At 38.1% G+C, this 21,311-nt stretch overlaps 1 protein-coding gene and 2 pseudogenes across 7 annotated transcripts in view; 1 reads left to right on the top strand and 2 right to left on the bottom strand.

Moving 5' to 3' along the window:
* The window catches only part of Osbpl3 (oxysterol binding protein like 3), a 204,426-nt gene that overhangs the window by 32,554 nt on the left and 150,561 nt on the right, over positions 1-21,311 (top strand). The gene's annotated exons all lie outside the window — the stretch shown is intronic.
* On the bottom strand, positions 1,397-5,354 carry LOC147829229 (protein kinase C iota type pseudogene; annotated as a pseudogene).
* Positions 8,124-9,281, bottom strand: LOC147829230 (importin subunit alpha-5 pseudogene; annotated as a pseudogene).

Genomic DNA, 21,311 nt, shown 5'->3' on the forward strand with positions numbered 1-21,311 from the left:
CATTGATTCTGATCCATCTTATGTTATTCTTTGCATTGTCTAGCAGCTGCTGGATTGATTTTTCGAGGTCCCTTACTATTTTAAAGAAAGTTTTCTTTTTCTGATCACTAATTGCAATCTTATCTTCTATATCTGAAATTCTGTCCTCACATTGGCTCATTCTTCTGTGTAAACTTTGAATGGAGTTTTTCGTCTCCTGGAAATCTGTTTGCATCTGTTTTATGGATTCCATTTGTTTTCTGTGTTGGGATTCCATCATGTTCCTCAGCTCCTCTATTTTTTTTATCTGTGTCCTCTCTAGATTTATTAATCATGTCTTTCACTATGGTCACAATCTCTGCTTTTATCTGAAAAATTATTTCTGATTTCATTTTTTTCAGATCCTCTTTCATTATCAGTTCAGGAAGTCCAGGTGGTTGAGTATCAGATTTTTCCATCTCATTTTCCTTTGGGATTGCTTTAGGTGATCTGGGAGTCTGGCTTGAGACTTGTTTACATGTCTTCTCATTTTGGGGTGGGATATGTGCTGCTGGCACCCTCATTGCTCACCTTCTTGGTTCTTGGGACAGTGGTATTTCAGCCCGGAAGGTTCACCTCCTTTGCACTGGGGACAGCTCCGCTCCTTAGCTCAGGGGGCCAAGAGTTTTTTAAATTAGGATTTTGTGGCGATAGAGATTATTGATTTGAATATTAATTGAGCAAATAGTAATTATGGGGGCTTGATATAATTTCATAGAAATATACCTTTAAACCCTTATTTAAGATTTACTGGTATTGGAAGTATAGCTCAGTAGTAGAGTTTGCCTAGCACTCATGAGACCCTGTGTTCAATGCCCAGGACTGAAAAAAATCCAAAGGCTTAGCTTTTTATAAATATGAAATTAAAAATGTTTTTTTAACTCAACACACAGTTTCTTATAATTTTGTAACTGAACTTTTGGCTGTTGGGCATTGACTTTAATTTCTGCTTTGTGCTGACTTGAGTTCCAAATTCCATAACCACTTTAATTCTCAACAGACTTGTTCTTAATGACCTACTTTCTTTCTTTTTCCCCTATTATCTTTAGCCAAGCAGTTTATATGTTTCCTGTGTTGGACTGAATTGTTTCTGGTTTTAGTCTTCTGAAGCTCTGATGAGTTTAACTTTTTCTGTCTTAGATTTCAAGTTACAAGTTCTTATAACAACTTAAATGAATATTGATATAGGCATTTTGATTTTGTAGAAATTACTTTCACCTGTGTGTGTGTGTGTGTGTGTGCGTGCTTGTGTCTCAGAGTGGAGATTTGTTCTTGGAGTCTTGATTGCATTCCTGTTTCATTTCTGGTAAATAAATGTGGTTTGGCAGAGTTGTCTGTTTTCTTAGGAACTTTTGTGTTCGCACTTTGTGCTGTGCAGAGTAAAGACTTTTATGGCCTGGACTGGGAATGTAATCATTTGTGATAGAATTTCTGTGGGAAAATGGATTACGAATTCTAAGCAGCTGATTTACAAACGTACTTTTGAAGCAAAAGTATAGTATATTAGTGACTGCTTAAGTAGCCCACTAAGGCCAGGACTTTGTTTCAGTTCCCCTTAGTTTGCCCTAGTTTTGATTCTCAAGAAAGAAGAGCCTGAGGCAAGGATTTGGGAGCAAGTGGTTTATTTGGGAGGTGATCTAGGGAAGCAGAGGTGAGGGAGAGGAGAGAGAGATAGGGGAGGAAAAAAACTCACAATCAGAATGTTTTATAAAGGTTAATGCTGTAGGCAATCTGATTCTGCCCCAATTTTTCCTTTTAAAATATAGGAGCTAGAGCATTTGTAGTCAACCCTGTACCCTTCAACCCTGTACCGTGGGACATTCGTGCTCCTCTACTTCTGGGATATACTTGCCTTCACACTGAGTTGTCACCATGGTTTAGAGAAGGCTCTAGGAAAAACAGATACTTTTGCTGCCCGTGGAAGGTGCTACTCTTTTTCCCCTAAAAGAAGTCCTAACTAGAGATCAAAAATGCCAGCCCCAGGCAGCCTATCCTTGCCTTACCTGCCATTACAGAGTAGCCAATGAGCAAAAGAATAATGAGGTATAATCTTCTGTGTGATGCTGGCTATCACCATGGTAATGAGCAGCTATTAATTAGAGCTGAAGTTTATTTTCCAGTTAGGCCTTATTTTCAGGGAAACATGGGTATCAGAGATATATATATTTTTTAACATTTTCCTTTATGTTTTTATTACTTTCAAACTTGAAAATTGAAGAAAAGGTAATAAATCTAAAAGCTTTGGAATGGGGTACCTCAAAAAAGATAAAAAGGTAATTTATTAAATGCCTACAAATTTTAAATCATTCTGAATTTAAAACTAGTGTACCTAAAATTAAATTTTGCTCAGATTGTATCATTATAACCTATTTAGAAAATGATGGTTACTTTTCAAGTCCTTTGCATAAAAATAGGACTAGCACAGGAATGCTATAGATCTGGTAACTCTTTAAATAATAAATTACTGACCGGTAATTTCTATAAAAATATTTTGAAGAACTTTGCCCCTGAAATGAATTCTACTATGTATTTCATGTGTTATCCTACTAAATAAAAAAACTTAACTAAGGAGCTAGAACTATAATATATATGTGTTTTCTGGAGATTAATTTAAAAGTGTTGTAATTTTTTGGATTCCCTGAAGACTACATAAACTGGGGTCCAAAAGGTATAGGTAATATGGTTTGAGATCAACAAGCATAGGTAAGACATTCTACTTAAAAGACAAATTATTTTCCTGTAGAGTAACTAGAAAAACTAGAAAAAGTATTTTACTTTCTGTCTCCACTCAACAAATGGAATGTTTTCATTTATCAACAAAAACATTCAATATTCCCTATTATAGACTGTAAGAATCAAGTAGTAATCTAAATATAACTACAAAAAATAAATTAAAATTAGCTTCTAGACAGTTATGAAATGGTTCATTGAATCCAGGCTGGTAACCAGTTTTTCCAAGCATTAAATAGTAATAAGCAGAATGCATAGTTGACAAATGAGGATCAGACCCACTCTTCTTCATACATTGAAAGACCATTGATATACTCAAAACCTGCAAATTCGTATCCTTCCATTTTGCTCACGATGTCATTATCATCTGGGGTGAGCTGGACAGGTTCCTCAGTAAACTGAGAATCAAAGTTGTCCAACCCGAATCCCTCAGACATATTTGGTTTGAAGGGAGGCACTACTTGCTTTCGTTCCATCATGTCCCAGTCAACATTTTGAAAGAATGGATGCTCCTGAACCATCAGCAAAGCCCCTCTGAGGATGGCAACCCAATCATTTCTTTGGGTCCCTGCTCAGAAAACTCTTCAGGACACTTGCAGCTTCTACAGATAGACACCGAGGTATGCGAATTTCTCTTTCCAAAATGACTTGATAGAGATTATTGTTTGAGTTTTGGTCAGGGTTATCAGAGCCCTCATCAAGATGAAAAGGAGACTCTCCAATCAACATCTCATACATCAGTACTCCGAGAGTCCACCAGTCCACACTGAAACCATAATCTTCCCCCCTTACAGTTTCTGGAGCCAGGTAAATAGGAGTGCCACAGAAAGTGCTGGTCACATCTCCAGGCTGTAAGCCTTCCTTACATATGCAGTAGTCGGTGAGTCTAATGTGCCCTTCTGAGTCCAGTAGAATATTGTCCAATTTCAAATTTCTATACAGTATCCCTCGCTGATGAAGATAGTTGAAGGCTAAACTGATTTCTGCAGAGTAAAACCTGGCATGTTCTTCAGGAAGGATTCTTTGTTGCTGCAGATGAAACATCAGATCTCCACCATTTACATAGTCTAGAACAAAGAACAGTCTGCTTTCAGTCTGGAAGCAAGAATGCAGTCCTACAAGAAAAGGATGATTAGTGGCCTGCTGTAAAACGTGCTTTTCTGTCTGTACCCGGTCAGTGTTGACAAGCTCTTTTTTCACTGCTTTCATTGCATACACAAGACCTGATTTTTTCAGTTGGACTAACAGTACTTTCCCATAACTCCCTCTGCCTATCACACGAAGCAAATCAAAGTCCTGAAGACCTAAACTAGGTGAAGCTTTGCCACTTTCCCTGTTGTTCCCTGCCTCATTCTCTTCAACTTGTTCTAAAGTTGCAAGGTTCTGTGGGGTCGCTGTCTGTGCGGGGTCTGAAGCCATGGATGATGGATCTACTGGCATCAGGGTGTCTGATGGTAAAGAATGCTGCCCACATTCAACTGTGATGAGTGTGTGGCACTTTTTGTGAACCGAGAGTTTGCATTTGGTGCACTTATATAACTGGCGGCCAAGTCCCCCGACACGGTCTGTGCAGACAGCACAGTGAGCCTGCCTGCTGAAGTGTTTGGCTTGAAAAGTGTGGCCATTAGCACAATACAGCTTTCTCCAGCAGCCTACAGCTCTGTGGTGGATGGATTTCTCTTCTCCGGGACAAGGCATTTTAGGATGTTCTGGTATACACGGCGGTACATGAACTAAGAGTTCATTTTGAGAACATGAGTTTTTTAGTCCAGAAAGCCTAAAGGCCTCTTCTAACTCCACCTGAGGTGACACAGTGTATGAGTCTCCTTCCTCATCTACCCAGTCTGTGGTGAAAAGCTGTTTCTTGTCCAAACACCACATATGTTGATCTTTATCACAAAGGCCCACAAGGGAGATGGAATTCTCAAAAGATGTTGTCAAGATGCCTCTTCCGAAAATCAGGGCCGATCGGGTAGAGGTGTGGGTCATGGAGGTGCCCAGGAAGAAGGGACCATAGATGGGTTGGCTGCCCAGGAAAACGGGCAGGAAGGGCTCAGAGAATGAGTGCGGCCTGACTTCCTGCAGGGACCACACTGGCCTGAACTCTGCAAGGCTCTCTGTGAAGTTGTTTCTGATAGTGGCAGCCAGGCCTGGCTGGATGTACACCGGGCTTCTCAGTGTCTCTCGGGGGCCGCTGGCTGTGACTTCAGTCTCCCCCACTGGCCTTTGACTCTCGAGGTTTTTTGTGCCCGGGTCTGGGGAGACCTGCCCAGAGCTACGGGGTGTTTCTGGGCCTGGTGATAGTTCCCCTGGGCTCTTTCCAGTTTCTGTGCCTTTGGTATTTGGGCTTAGGGAGACTTCACAGAGGTGCCTTGATTTTGATAGGTCCCTGGTGGTCACTCCCCTGGAGACCGTCCCTGGGGTGACGGTGGCAGTTGTGTGGCTGCTGCAGCGTGGCCCGCAGTGTCTGGATGGAGTCAGCCGTCTTCTCAATTTTTCCCAGATACTTTCTCTCCCTGGGGTCCTGAGGCTGCAGCCTCTCAAAGTGGAGAAGCAGCTCAGCATGTTCGCTGTTGACCGTCTCTGGCCAAGTGAGCTTGGGAGACGATTGGTACTAGATTGTGACGCCCATTAGAAGGGTTCCAAGTTCTGTTTGAAGATGTTGCCAAGGAAGTGAGGTCATGTCTTGGGGTTCCACAACCGAAGTTCCCCCTGTGATGTGAAAATCCTATGGCCCATCTTTTTCTTCATACTAAATAAATCAGTGCCTATTTATTTATTTATTTATTTATTTTGTAAAAGAATGGGGCTGATCACCACAAGGTCAGTTAGCCTTAGATTAGAAGTTTGAGACTTTCAAGGCCATCTCTGACCTCCTCATAGAGATTTTATAATTATACAAGGTGGACACTTACGTGCAAAATAACAATTCACATTCTTAGGGTCAATGGTGTCATGAAAACAGCCTTCGGTGCTGTAGAAGGGTGGGAACACAGGAAGTGCACAGCTGCCTCCCTGCAGCCACTGACATAAGACTGCAGCCTCTCCTGCTTCTGAAGTTCTGGGTGATGTCGAGGCCTTCGGACTTAGTCTCACTCTTAGTGAAATCAATTCCGAGTCCATCTGCCAGGAGTGCTAGTGATGTGGCCCAGATAAGGGCAGCCAGCCACGGGACTCAAGCCTCTTTCGTTCTCCTTGTTTCTTTATTTTATGTTCTCTAAGTGTGTTTTGATTTTTGACTCTTTTGCTCGTCTGTTTTTCATTACTATAAAAAATATCTGAGATGAATCAACTCCTAAAGACAAAAGGGTTGTTCTGACTTCCAATTTTGGAGGTTCCAGTCCCGGATGGATTCACCCATTGCTTTGAGCCCGTGGGTTCAGAGCGCACCATGGTGGAAGTGCGGACTTCCTTCATGGCAAGTGAGTGAAGAACCAGGTCCCACAGTCCCTTCCAGTGCCTGTCCCCAGTGATCCCAAAACTGTCCAGAGGCCTGCCCCTTAAAGTGTCCACCTGGGGACTTGGCCTTCAACATGCAGGCCTTTGGAGGACATTCAGGATCCAAACTATCGCAGTCCTTACCGTCATGGCTCCTCATTCTTTGTTTTTTTTTTCCTTTGGGACATTCATCTGCCCTCGTGATATCAGTTACTATTGCTGTGCTGATTCCAAATCAGTCTAAGTTTGTTTGTTCCTCACAGTAACCTCATGTAGGGGGAGAAATTCATTCAAGTTCAACCAGGGTGGTATCATATTCAGTACCACAATGTCATACTGAAAGTCCAGACCAGGGAAACTGGGAAGCTTGGTCACCACACCTGTGACACAGGTGCTGTTGGCCAAGGCAAGTTCATTATGAAAAGGATGTAGCTTGGCTGACAGGACTTCATTTGCATAGGCTTTTTAAAAAGACTCTGAGAACAATTCTAATAATGTCTTCACATGGATTATATGATTTAAGAAAACTTCACAAGTAAAATAATTTAAGCACAATGACTTCTTAGAGTTCCTCCTGCCTGGGGTGGTGTTGGAGTGGCTCTAAACACATGTTTGCTTTGGAATACAATTTTCAGCATTTCAAAATATATCCTTTGTCATGATTTATTTTTTCATTTTAAATATTCACTTTTATACAAAAATTTGTGTTGGTAATTTTATATCCTTTTCCAGAGGGATGTAAATTTCAAGACCTGCAAAACCTAGGCCTATCTCTGACTACTAGTTTCCCCATTTTGCACTTGAGGAATTAAAGCAGGTCAGACAGCTAGTAAGCAATAGACCCCAGTTCAAATCCTGGTCTCAGAGCCTGCATATCTTAAACCATTACTCTCTCTCAACCATTACATAATGGTTTTCTACCATTATGCTCTTTATTAACATATTCTTAGCTACTGCATTATTATCTCTATCACCTACTATTAGTTGATACTACTCCAGTTGATATTACTCCAGTTAGTTGCTATTATGCCAGTTAAACTCAAGTCTAGAGGCATCAGAGTTTGACTTATGACCCAAACTAATATCTTAGAATGTGACTGTAATACACTTATGAATCACTCAAGAAGGCAAAATGAGAACTGCATCATTAAGTGTTTTTTGGTGTTGTATAAATGTTGCAAAGTATATTTACACAACCACAATGGTTCCAATGTCACTAGGCAGTTTAATCTTAAGGGGTCACTGTTGTACATACAGGTAGTTGTTAACTGAAACTTCGTTTATGCAGTACATGTTTATACACAACATGTACTTGGTAATAGGGTCTTTAAAGAGGAAATGAAGTTAAAATAAGGCCCTTGTGCAGTGTGATTAGTGTTCCTATGAGAAGAGATTAGGACACTAACATGTAAGATTAGATGACCTTTATGATTCCACTTAGCTCCAGGTCTCCTAAAGTCTACATCCTATCTTTTCCAACCTGCTGTTCAGTCTCAGCCAAGGCTTATGCTGAACGTGCTGGCCCACTGCTTGTCTTCTATGTAGGTCACGCTCCCACTTACAGAAAGGCAAAAAGTAAAAGGCACGTAACCATTTAAAGAAAAACAGGTCTCCAGACTTCATGAAAAACTGAAACAATCTAATACGTGGTCCACTGCAAAGTACATATTTTACTTGGTAAGGGTAAAGCCAATCTGCTTAACATGAAGTCTATCAAAGCATTTAAAAATACAGGATGCATATTCTTGGATCATGTGTACATCATCAAATGCTGAAGGCACAGAGAAAAACCAAGGCCTAAATAAAATTTGGGAATATTTAAAATCAGTAAGCTAGGAAAAAATAAGTAGACTATGAAACACCGTAGGAAGTTAGTGGTTTTCAAAGCAATAATAAAAACTTTATTTTAAAAGCTGACAGAAAAAAAATCTTACCAATCAATAAAAGCACAAAAAGGAAGGCTGTGTTGAGATTACCTGGATCTGTGCTCTATTTCTAGCTGTGATATTGGATATTGTCCAACATGCTTCCTTTTTGATAGATTCTTTAGGGCTACTCAGCAAATGCAATAAACTCTGAAGAGCCGAGCAATTCAAAATTACCTGAGTCTGAATATCATCCGCTGTGACAATGTTTCCCACAGCCCGCAAAGTAGGAGAAACCACTTTATAATCATTATGCATCAGTAGCTCCACAAGTCTCCTACATGCTCCTGCATCAGTGACTGCTTGAATTTTATCATTGGGTCCATCTGGTAGCTAGGAGAGGACCCAGCAGGCATCAGCAGGCATCATCAGTGTCATTGACAAAAAGCAACCAGGAAAGCACATTCAGACAAGGGGAAACCTTTGCAAATTCTGGAGGTGGACTTTTCCCTCTACAGAGATTAGACAAAGCCCATACTGCATTCCGGGTCATGGTCAGGCGGTTTTGTTTTGAAAATAACTGCAAAAGAGGAGGAAGGATATTGCAGTCTAGGACATAGTCCCTGCACATGGTACTATCTCCAGCAATGTTGCCCAGAGCCCAGATTGCCTGTTCCTGGACATCTTCAAACTCTGAGCTGAACAATTCTATGAAGATGGGCACTGCTCCTGCCGGAATCACAATCCGGGTCTGAAGAGAATTTCCTGAAGCAGTATTTGTCAGTACCCAAGCTGATTCAAACTGCAGTGTACAATTCTCTTTTCGTCTGAGGAATTCCACAAACCTGGCCACAACTCCTGGTGTGCTGATAACTTCATCAATAGGAGGGTTAGGTTCTTTTGAAAGCAGTTTTCTGAGTTTCTGTGTTGCAGAAAGTTGTTGCTCTGGGCTATTAGAAAATATCATCTCAGTCATGTCAGAAGTAATAACATCACCTGGTGCCATCTCCATGTTATTGATCTGGGCCTCATGAAAGCCACCATCTGACATAACTTCTGTTTCTTCTTCTGCTGTAGCAACATTTCTTCACTTGAATAACTGCTCCTCTCTTTTCCGCTTTTGTAGCTGTAATCCTTCTTCCTCCATCCTTCTACGCATCTCATCCGGATTTAGAGATTCGTTCTTGTAACTTTTTAGGTGAAAGTTCTCTTTTCCTGGGGTGGTCATGATTTCAGGCCTCTCTCTCCACTGCCACGCACCGAGTGCCGATGTCAGAGATATTAAAATGTGAATAAATGCGTATTCCAGAATTGATGCATACAGTAAGTAATATAAAGCCATGTTGCAGGTCTATGTGGCCAATCATGGCATATTAATATTTCTCTTTTTTTTTGACAGTGAGATATTATTTATTACAGTATCCCCAGTTAGTAAAGGTGAGTTTTATTCTGAGTCAGGAAAAGTTGGATAAGCAAAGAAATGTTACAATTCTTAATTTTGATAAAACTCAGCCCTTTGGGGAAAATAATTTTTTTTTTTGAAAATAATTTTTAAAAATCAACCATCTCTATTTAAAAGATTTAGCCTTTGGACACTTTTCATAGTTAGAAAATCATATCCATTCTAAAGTCTTCAAATGTACTTCTATAAATATTAGATATTAAAATATATATCTCTGTCCTGAACTGTTTTCTGGTCATTGTCTACAAATGCTAGCTAATGATTCTTACTCAGATGTCCTTGGTGTCATCTCAAATGCAGAATATTTAATCATCATTTCCCTGTATTCCAAGTTTTCTATTCTTGTTGAACATAATAATCAGTGAAGTCAAAATTCTATTTTATAAGCCCTCTGTTTCACTAACTTTACCCTCATGTCTACTAAACCTCTCCTTTTATCTTTTCTTTATTTTAAACACTCTGAGGCAAATTAGGTGCACATAGGGACATTCATCAATAAATAAAAATAAAAATATATCATTACAAGTTAGTAAATTAAAAAACAGCTTTTTGTAAACATTTCCTCCAGATTAGTCCTTCATAATTATTTGAATCCATCGTGTTATTCTAGTCACATTTGCTTCACTGTAACTCAGAGCAACACACTGAAGATACTAAGTAAAATCCTTCTAAGCTACACACTGTACCACAGCTGATGCGTTCATCTCAGCACAAAGCAGAGCAAAGCATTAAAAAGTACAGTAAATCAACTAAGCAAACAAAAGAGAAAAGCATAGTGACTAAACAAAAACATTAACTACTTTGCTTCTACAAAAGTGATCAGCAATTTAGCTTTCCTGAATCTAACTCCAAATTCTATCATTTTTGATCTTTATACTACACTTTCAGTTCCACAACTAACTAAATTATTACTTGCTTTTGGATCTTTATGTCCACTGTTCACTCTGTCTGGAACTCTCTGGCTACGCTTCTCTCAACCATCAGTCTCACTAACTTATATTTATCTGTCAGTTCTGAAGTTTCAGGTGGGTTGCTTTGCACATCATCCTGGAAACAACCTCATGAACTTTACTACCTCTCCATGTGTCACTGCACTTCCTTTGTGATTGTTTCTTGTATATACTCTTTGATGGATCAATTGAGGATGTCAGTTATGGTTTTTATCTCACCACTGAAGTACACATATGAGCTAAATGCATGCCTCAACACATATTTGGTAGTAGATAATATCCAGTGTGGTGTTCTACCATCTAATTTTCTGCTAAAGATTTTAACTTGATTTATATTTCTCCATGTGCACTTCATATCAGTTGCAAAATTATTTTACTATTTAAACACTATTAAAATACTCCCTTCTTTATACCGCAGCAACTATTTCTATATTTGGAAAAAGAGCTGTACTAATTTTGCCTGAATTCTACTCATAATCAGAACAATTAATAATCTACACTGCTATTCCATGAGGAATTTCAGTACTGCAGTATATTTGTGTTGTGTTTTCAGGTGAATGTTGTCATGTCTTTTTCTAATTTTACTAAAAAATAAAATGTAATTTCATAACAAAATAATAAGATAATAATTATAGTTAATGATTATAAATTGCAACCTTTCAGGCTAAAAATGGTACACATAAAGGTACAAATTCCCAATGATGAATCTCATGATATTGTATACCTAAAATGTACCAATAAATGTAATAAAATATATTTACGTAAAAAAATGGTACAGATGTCAGCTTGGTTTTTTTTTTTGGTGTTACGGAGACATTATGTAAATGTATTTCATTTAGTAAATGAATAACATATAATTCTTAATTTTCTAACTTCTAATTGAATTTTTAAAATTAATGTAAACCATCTATTTATGCCCATAATAGAATAATTTTATATCAAATGTCTCATCTTACTTTTAACAACTAGATACTTAGAACAAATTCATAAAATTGTTATAAATTAGTTAAGGATTAGGATTACCATGATTTACAATAGGAATGTACTTTCTAGGTTGGGTTTCAGAGAAGGGGAATAAGACAAAGAAAAATAATTTTTCTGAACAGAGAAGAAAGAAATTAGAATTCCAGGAAACCGAAGTACTGGAAATTTGCAGAACAAAGTACTAGAAAGGAGAGAATTATGCAAAGAATTTTAGAAATAAACAGATGCCAGTCTTTTAGATTCTTTCTCTTCCTGAGGGAGAACCACATTCTTGGCATACATTAACGCCTGCTCTACCCACAATCACATCAACTGGAACTACTGACTAAAAATTTGCACTATTCCTCAAGGTGAGTTGTAATACAACTACTTGATTTAATGTCCCCATAGGAAATGAGAAATACATAATGAATTCTGAATTTTTACAGCAAATTTAAATTGGAACCATCAGTGCTAGACAAGACCTGAGCTCATGTATAGGAATATGAACTTCAGCAGAGGTAATAATGATAAGAGAGTTAATAAGTAAGAGGAGGACAACAAACAAATGAAAGAAGAAAAAGCGAAGCAGAATAAAAGGATTGGAAGGAGAAAAGAAAAAGAGGAAAATAAGTGAGGAAAAATCTACTATTAGAATGTTATAATGAAGGCAGAGCTTTTAGGATGATTCAGATATGACTGCTTCTTCCAAATCAAATCAATAGGTGCTATTACACTGGGACTTTCATTCACAGCTAAACAAATTTTTAAAAGGCTAATGATCATTGAATAGTGTTGAATTATGATTAGTTATTATTATTATTATTTTAAAATATATATATTTATTGGTACATTTTAGGTATAAAATACATTTACATTTATCATTGGGTGTTTGTACCAGAACATGATGCATCTTAGTTTTTATTTTTACTCCCATTACCTGTGCACCCTTCACCCCCTCCACCTTTCCCTATCTACACAGAGTTTGATTCCATTTTTTTTCTCATAATTTTTTTCTTTCCCTTCTTTCCTTTCCCCTTTCCCTTCGACCATCCCCAAACCCTTGGACCTTTTCTTATTTCAAATTATCCATTATTCATTTTAATCATTTTCGTCCTTATTTACACTTTCAGTTTCTCACACTAAAGAAACTATTCGGTATTTACACGTGTGTCCTATTTATTTCACTTAAGAGTATGGCCTCAATGGCATATTAATATATCTTGAAAACATTGCTTAGTGAAAACCACAGGTTATATAAGATGTAAAACAAGATTCCATTAATGTGAAGCTACAGATTGATAAATTCTAAGTGGATTTACACTGAACTGCTAATCTTAATTCTCTCCAACGTGGTGAGATTGCAAACAATATTTATACAATGAGAGAATGTACGTACTACCACAGAGTGGACAAAGAAAAAGTAAAGAAGTAGAGGTCCAGGGGAGTCATGGTTTGTTGAATATTCTTGTAAATCCTTGACAGATAATGAAGGTCAGATCTAAAACCTCCTGAATGTTGTTCATTAGTTACTCTTTCGGTTGTATAGGAAACGGCATTGTCATTAGGAACAGCTGGTTTTCTTTGATGAATCATATGCCACCATGCACTTTGTATACACTGAAAAGCTTTTTCCTAGGGAGCCCTCCTTTCTCCCCTTTCAATAAGATGTTTCTAATTTCTTCCCTCATCCTTGATTACAGAGGTAAGGCAGGGTCAGTGAAACTATTGGGCTTCACTGTTAGTCTAGGCAGACAGATAGATACTCAAAGATGTAGAATTTGGATCCTGAGACCTTTAACAGATGAATTGGAAATTATTTACTCAAAAATAGAGAATTCCTCTTCCATAGAATGGATGATTATATCTCAGGATTAGAAGAAGGGGCCTTAAATATTTCTTTGTGCAGTACACCATCTGGTTCTATAATCTCTGCAACTTTGCTAGCAGACATCATTTAGCCTCTGAAAGATTTTTCAGTGACGAAGTTAGTACCACTACATGAAACCCATTCTGGCTATTAGCTTTTGAATTGTTAGAAGAGTAGTCTTTTTTTTTTTTTTTTTTTTTTAATGATTAGGTAAGTCTATTTGCTTTAACTTCTACCCATATGCCTTAGGCCTGCCTTTTGAAGCAGAGTAAGTCTGATATCTTCTATACAGCATTACATCAAATATTTCCTATAAAGCAGAAAATTCTAATGTCTCTGTTCAGCAGTGCTTCAGATATTTAAAAATAGCTGTCTTGTCTTCTCCTAAGACTTTCTTTTTTAGGCCAATATTCCTAGACTTAAAAGCACTAGAGAATTTTCTTTCTGTCTTGTCTGCAGCTCAGGGAAGTTGTGATTCTCTGTAATCTCTCTTTGTTGTTAACTCCACTTCTCAGGATATCCCTGCTATATGGTATTTGATGGGTTTTAATTTCTGTCTTTTAGTTACAGTAAAATATTTAGAAGTGAACACTGGGCCTTACATCTTTATTATTTTTAATGCTTCATCTGTGATATAACTTCTTGCACACACAGTGAGTGGATGGACTCTGGGGCTGTTAAAATGTCTGCCTGTCCACTGTCATATCGCCAACACTCATCACAGAATCTGGTACATGAAATAGTATGCAGCAAATATATACACACATGTAATCACGTAATGTATAATACACGTTTATACACATATATACTATTTATTTTCAGATCATAGTTAAGTATAGAATCTATTTCTGATTTACAGTGTTTATGAGCTATTCTGGCTATCTACTCAAAAATAGTGCTGCCTAATTTTTTGGCACTGTTTGGCCTCCTCCCTCCTCCATAGGTAGGAAAGTTGTTGGTACAGTTAGGGAAAAAACATGATGCTACAACTGTGACTTTTAGAGCCTTTTTTTTTTGAGACAGTATCTAACTATGTAGTTCACCTCAAACTCACTATGTCACCCAGGCTGGCCTCAGACTTGTGGCGATCGTATTCAGCCTCAGGCTCCCGAGTGCTGGGATTACAGTTGTGCACCACCATGCTTGGCAAGAGCCATTTCTTGTGAGTCACTGTGGAAGGGTATTTTCTGTGAGTAAAGTATGTGGCTTTCAAGGGCAGCCTCCTGGGGAGCAGAAACACTGGTTGGGATGGTTTTTTGGTGATTTCTGGTGCTTCAGCAGAGGCAGGCCGAGTGAGACTGTAGGCTGGTTCCTTCTGTGGACCATTGAATTTTACTTTGGAAGAGCTTGATTTGGAGACTTTCTTAGCCATCTTTTTCTCTGTTTCAATACATTTTGGAGGGGGGGTAATGAATAGTAATATCCCACACACTTATAGAAGTTCAGTTTTGCTTTTATTTTTGACATCTCATTTTATAGAATTATAGAACTCTTTTTTAGAAGGGACCTTGGAATCATAGAGGTCAACCTCCATGGAATTTCCATGGAAATTTCTACCATACCTTGACTTATCAGGGATACAGAACTTCAGACTTGTTTTTGGACAACTCTACAATTTGCTGGAACCTAGCAGTCCACCCTTATATAGTACAGACTATTTTCTTTGTTTTAGTGATTGAAAGATATGAGAGGGGCAAGAATAATGAATAGTAACACTTACCCTTTTTACTTTGTGCCCAAGTGAAACAGCAAACCTTTGTTGGATGCCTGCTGGGTACTGTCAGAAAGAGAAAGAATTCAGACAGTTCTTAGTCTCACAAAGCTAATGATATAGATGGAGTCAATTCCTTTGTTTCTCTCTGTCCATGTCTGTCATACGCACCTGCTGCTACAACTTATGAATCCAAAGTATGTGACAAGCAAAAAAGGGAGGATTCTCTGCCACCTGGAGTGGGTAGAATGGACCTTGAACTTGCCCTTAAGAAGTGGGCAGGGGCCGGGGATTTAGCTCAGTGGTTCCATCGACTGCCTCGAAAGTGCTAAGACCCGAGTTTGATCCCCAGTTCAAAAAAAAAAAAAAAAAAGAAGTGGGCAGAACTGCTATGGTTGTTTGGCCTTTGTTGCCAAAGAGTCCAAAGTCCAAAAACTGTTCCATAATCTTCTTGTTAAAGCTAATCAATTAGTTAAGCCTGGGTCTACTTAAAGAACCTATTTGTACTGGACAAAACAGATAATATTTTCCTCATAATGACGCGTATCTAAAATAAAGTATTTTACCAAGCCACATTTTAAGAAACTAATTGAAACTTACCCTTTTAAGTACTGTAGCAATTTTAAAAAATGGCCACACTAGCCAGGCACGGTGATGCATGCCTGTAATCCCAGCATTCTGGTTGTTTGAGGTAAGAAGATTGCCAGTTTGAGCCCAGCCTGGACAACGTGAGTCTTAGGGAGAGCCTGTCTCAAAATAAAAAAAATTTAAAAATGGGGCTGGTGATGTAGCTCAGTGCAAAGACTATGAGTTCAATCCCTAGTACCACAAAACAAAATAAGCAAACTGGCCATGCTGGTGGTGTAGCTTAGTGGTAGCCTGTGTGCTTAACATGCCTGAAGTGCTGGGCTCACACACAAGTGGCCAGAAGTTCTCTTTCCATTGACAGGTAGGATCTCTGTTCCTTCCTCTTGAATAGGAGTTGGCTTTTGACTGCTTAAACCAGTGGTAGTGAACCTATGGCATCCGTGCTACAATGGGCACACAGAGCCCTCTCTGGGCACGAGAGTCAAGGTGCCTCAGTCAAAGTTTGACAAGTTATCAGCATGCATGCCACAACAAAGATCACATTAATTGTGCAAAAGCATGCCAAATGCAAACTTTTACCTTTCAGTAAAAAGCTGTATCATTGAAAGCTCTGTTATTGTGTTTTTCTTTTAAGACAAAAGTTGTTAATGTATGAGTTTTTTTCTAAACAAAAACCTCAGTATTCAGGTTTAATTGCAGTGTTGGCTCTTTGTGATACATGAGTGGGTTTTGGGTTGCAGTTTGGGCACTCAGTCTCCAAAAGGTTGTGGTCACTGGCTTAAACCAATAGTGTGTGACAGAAAAGACAGTGACTTACAACACTAGGTTGTAAAAGGTGTTGAATTTTTTGCCAAGTCTTCATTGAATGAATATATATGAAGCATTGAGTTAGGTGGTCAAAATAGATTCTGTCCCTACAAGAGTGAAGATGTTGGGGAAAGAGCTAGAAACTATCTTATGGGAGAGTCAGTGAAAGATGGAGATGTTTATCCTGGAAAAAAGAAGAGTTGCTTAATGAGATGAAAGGTTACCATGTGGAAGAGGACTGGTACTAGATTTGAAATACAGTGCTGTGTTTTGTATTTGTCTCTTTATTATTAATAATAAAATAATTCAGGGGCTGGGGATTTGGCTCTGTGGTTCCACTGCCTGCCTTGCAAGCACAAGGACCCGAGTTTGATCCCCGGTACCGAAAAAAAAAAAAAGAAAATTAAGCCTTAGGTAGAGTTTACCGATGGGATAGTTTTGGACTTGCTAAAATAAAAATAAAAATAAAAGCCTGAAATTCATCAAGAGATAAAAATCAGATGTTGATGCCCTTGGGCAGAATTATGGTTTTGATTTGTAAAATATTTTTGACAGTAATGTGGTGGGTATAGGTTATTCATTCACTTAAAAGTTCACTAATTAAGAAGAAGAAAGACTTCATGGAGGAGTTAGACGTTTTGCCAGAGAAGGAAAAATACAGATACCATTTTATGGCCCAAACCTTTGGATAAAAAGTACGTTCATAAGAGCCTTTGGCATTCCTTCTGTTTCCAGGGAGAAGAAGATCAGATTGTTGAGATTGGTAAATTCTTAAATGTCACCGTGGCATTTTAGCACCTGCAATTTCTTCTTAGTAACATCACCACTATAATCTTAGTAATCGATCAGATTCAGTTTAATGCAAATGAAGAAATAGAAACTCTGGCTCAAAGTCTCATAATAAGTTTCAGAGGTGTGATAGCCAGTTTTGTAACCAGAATGTCACATCTTAGAATACAAAGAATCCTGCCCATCTCTCAAAGTCGGGTTCATTTTTTAATCTTTGCTTTCTCTCTGATAAAATTTTTAAATTATCCTTCACCTTAGATTGTCAAAATTTTAATTTTTCCTTGTTTTTCTTTGTTTATTAAAATAAATTATTGACTGTAGTTTCCTATCTATCATGGGAAGACTGATTAATTAAAGATATCTTATAAACATCCTTTATTTCAACTTTTATTGGTGCATGTTAGGGTTACATTATGATGGAGTTTGTTTGGAGAGGTTGGTACATGCATTTAACATGTCTAACTCAGTTTCAGTCCCATTACCCAACACTTTCTTTCCTTTCCACTCATGCTCATCCCCTTCCCCATCTCCGGAAGACTACCCCTTGGTTTCCTTTCTCTCTCCTTTATTTTAATCCTTTAATTACTAATTTATATAGTTTTAAGTTTCTCATATAAGAGAAATCATATGATATATAACTTTGGGTAATTTCACTTAACATGATAGTTTCTAGTTCCATCCATTTTCCTGCAAATTACATAATTTCATTCTTTATGGCTGAGTGGGATTCCATTGTGTATATATACCAATTTTCTTTATCCATCTGTTGGCAGATATCTAGGCTGATTTCACAGCTTAGCTATTGCAAAGTGTGATACTGCAAACAGGTATGTATGTATCACTCTAGTATGCAGTCTTTAATTACTATTCCAAGAATATGCCCAGGAGTGATACAGCTGGGTCATATGGTATTTCTGTTTAATCTTTTGAGGAATTTCTGTACAGATTTTCATAGTATGGTACTAATTTACTTCCCGTCAACAATGTAGTAAGCCTCCTCACACCCACACACTCCTGTGCCAGCATTGTTTGTTTTTTTTTTGTATTCTTGATGATAGCTATTCTGACAGATTAACATGGAATCTCAGTGTAGTTTTAATTTTCATTTTTCTGATGATTAGAGAATTTGAACATTTTTTCAACCATTTGAATGTCTCTTTTTTGAGAAGTATCTATTCAGTTCATTCGCCATTTTTATTGGATTCATTATTTTATGAGAGTTAATTTTTAAGTCCTTTATGTATTCTAGATATTAGTCCTCTGTCAGAAGAGTAACTAGCAGAAATGTTCTTCCAATCAGGGGGTTGTTAAAACTCTGTTAAAACAGTCATTTAATTTTTGACAAAGGGGCCAAAAACATATGCTGAAGAAGAGGCAGTCTCTTGAAAAACCACAGAGCCACATGTAAATTGAAACTAGATTCCTGTCTCTCACCCTGTACTAAAATCAAATAAAAATGGATCAAAACCTAATAAATATAAATCCAGAAACTCTGAAACCAGATATAAAACCAGAAGCATCGAAAGGACTGCTATACAGCTAAATGGATGCATATTGAGGCCATACTCTTAAGTGAAATAAATAGGACACACATGTGTAAATACCGAATAGTTTCTCTGGTGTCAGAAACTGAAAGTGGAAATAAGGATTAAAATGATTAAAACAAATAATTGATAATTTGAAATAGGAAGAAAAGGTCCAAAGGGGTAGGGGAAGTGGAAGGGGAAGGGGAAAGGAAAGAAGGGAAAGGAAAAATTAAGAGAAAAGTAAAAAATGGAAACAAATGTATTGTATACCTAAAATGTACCCAAAAAAGAATTTAAGGGAAAAATATTAAATGACTGTGGGTGCTTGAATTCAGCAGTTCTTTTTTTTTTTTTTTTTGGTACTGAGGATTGAACTCGGGTCCTTACACTTGCGCAGCAGGAGGTAAAACCACTGAGCTAAATCCCCGGCCCAAATTCAGCAATTCTTAATTCAACTATTATTGTCTCTTATAGTTTGTGTTTAAGCTGACATAAAGTAAACCTCATAAACTGACTTCTCTGATGGAGTTCAGTGATAAATGGTAAGGAAGGTTCAGATGGGCCAACCAAAACCATCCATCCCGATTTACTTTGGTCATAAGGAAGATATAATCAGCACCAGGAAACATGAAGGGTTTTCTTAGAGTCACATTTCCACTTTTTAAAATTTATTTGCTGGATTTGTTTCAAAATTAGATCTGTTTCTCAGCATGACTCTAATATTAGATGGGTTTCCTTGGAGATATATATAGATACGGTGCTAACCCTGATCTTAGCTACTTTAATGGAATTCTTAGAAAGGTATGTTCCTATTTAGTTCATTAAAATATCCCACAAAAGCAAATATGGAAACGGTGCAGTAAGATTTGAGACGACACGTTTCTGTGTTGCTCTATTGCAGAGATGATGTTGGAGGTGGGAATGGGGACAGGGAAGTGATGGCATTTGGGGGTATTACTCCAGATAGGTTTTCTAAAAGGAAAGACTCTGTAGATCAGGGTGCCTGAATGATCTCAATCCTGATCCCAGCAATTTCAGGGAAATTCTACATTCTCAATTATAAAACTTTGAAGGCTTTAGAGAAGTGTAGATAGAGCTCTGGAGATTTGTGTCTTGTTCACAAAAATGTCACAGATGAGCTCATTGATTAATGGAGAAGAATCAAGCATTTAAAAAAATATTGTGTTGCATTTCCTTTCACCTGTGTCCCAGTATAGGTATGCCTTATGATCCTGAGACTCAGTCTGTGGAAATGCAAACTGACATTCCTCATACATAAATGATGGGACAGATCTGACACAAACACTTGATCACTGTTTTTGTAATCTTCAGCCTGCTTTCTTTAGTAATGTATTCATTCTGACAAATGTGTACTCCGACTACTACTGTATTCCCATCTGTGGACATTTGCCTTCTTTGTTTCTGTTTCATTTTTTCCCTACTTCCTATGTGTTTTTTAAATGTTATGACAACCCACTGGTTGTTATACCCTGGTGCAACTTTTTGTTTTTTGTTTTGTTTTAGTACTGAGAGTTGAAACCAGAGCCTTCACACTGAGCTATACTTCTAACCTGCTTTTTTAAGCCTCTGAGAGATGCAGATGTGTATAGGCTGCATCCTTGTCTCACTCACTGTCATGACTTGCTGTGGTCTGACCCTGAGTACCTAGAAAGGGAAGGAGAGGGGCAGGGTCTCAACATGAACATAACCAACGAACCCTGCACAGGGAACTGCACCAGAGCAACCACAGAGGAGCATAAGCTGGGAAAATTAAAAATTTCTGGCTGCCACAGTCAGGATAGACTCTAGTGAGGGTTTTATGGCTTGTGACATAATTTAATGGGGGAAAACTTGCTGAGATTAGGTTTTCCATGGACATTTCTTGAAGTCCTGGCCAGCACTCTCTTTGGGGCCACACAAAAGATAGCCCTCTAGGTGGGCACCACCATATATATCAGTTTATCCATGCAGGAGGAGCTGTAGTGCTGCCCAGCTCCTTAAGCTCTGGTGTTGTAGTTTGTAAGACAGTCTTTTTTGACAGTTTTGAAATCTGAATAGTAACAAAAGTTTTTGTTTTGTTGGGTTTTAGCTCATCTCATGGCAGAGTACCCTGCCCTGCCATGAGGCTGTCCATGATCTTATCCCACCAAATAAAGATGATCATACATGGAAAAATATTACTGGGTTTGGCTATAAGGTGCTGCTTCCAGCCTTGCTGGAAGTGTTATAAAATATATGGCATTCATACCATTTTACCTTTTTAAAGCTTAAAGAAAACAGTTTTAAGTATTTCTGGCCCTGAGGTTTCAGAGAAGGGACTGAAGACTTGTTCTTAAAAGAGGTAAATTAACACCACCATAGAAATACAATCTGTACTTTGCATTTGTCCTAATTTAATATTTTAGGAATTCTGAGTGCTCTCTGGTTAAGTAGATGAGCTCTGATACTAGGATGTACTGGGGATTGATTGCTCTTTTGGCAGTCAGCATGGAGTGTGTAGATTATCATGGGACAGAGTGGAGACCTGTGGATGATCCAAATGCAGGAAATGACAGGAGCAGAGTGCCTGGCTAGGAGGTGGACTGACCTGGCTT

This window comes from Heterocephalus glaber, unplaced genomic scaffold (assembly GCF_053883595.1).
Source record: "Heterocephalus glaber isolate CG9 unplaced genomic scaffold, H.glaber_assembly_v1.0 deba00000676, whole genome shotgun sequence".
NCBI lineage: Eukaryota > Metazoa > Chordata > Mammalia > Rodentia > Bathyergidae > Heterocephalus > Heterocephalus glaber.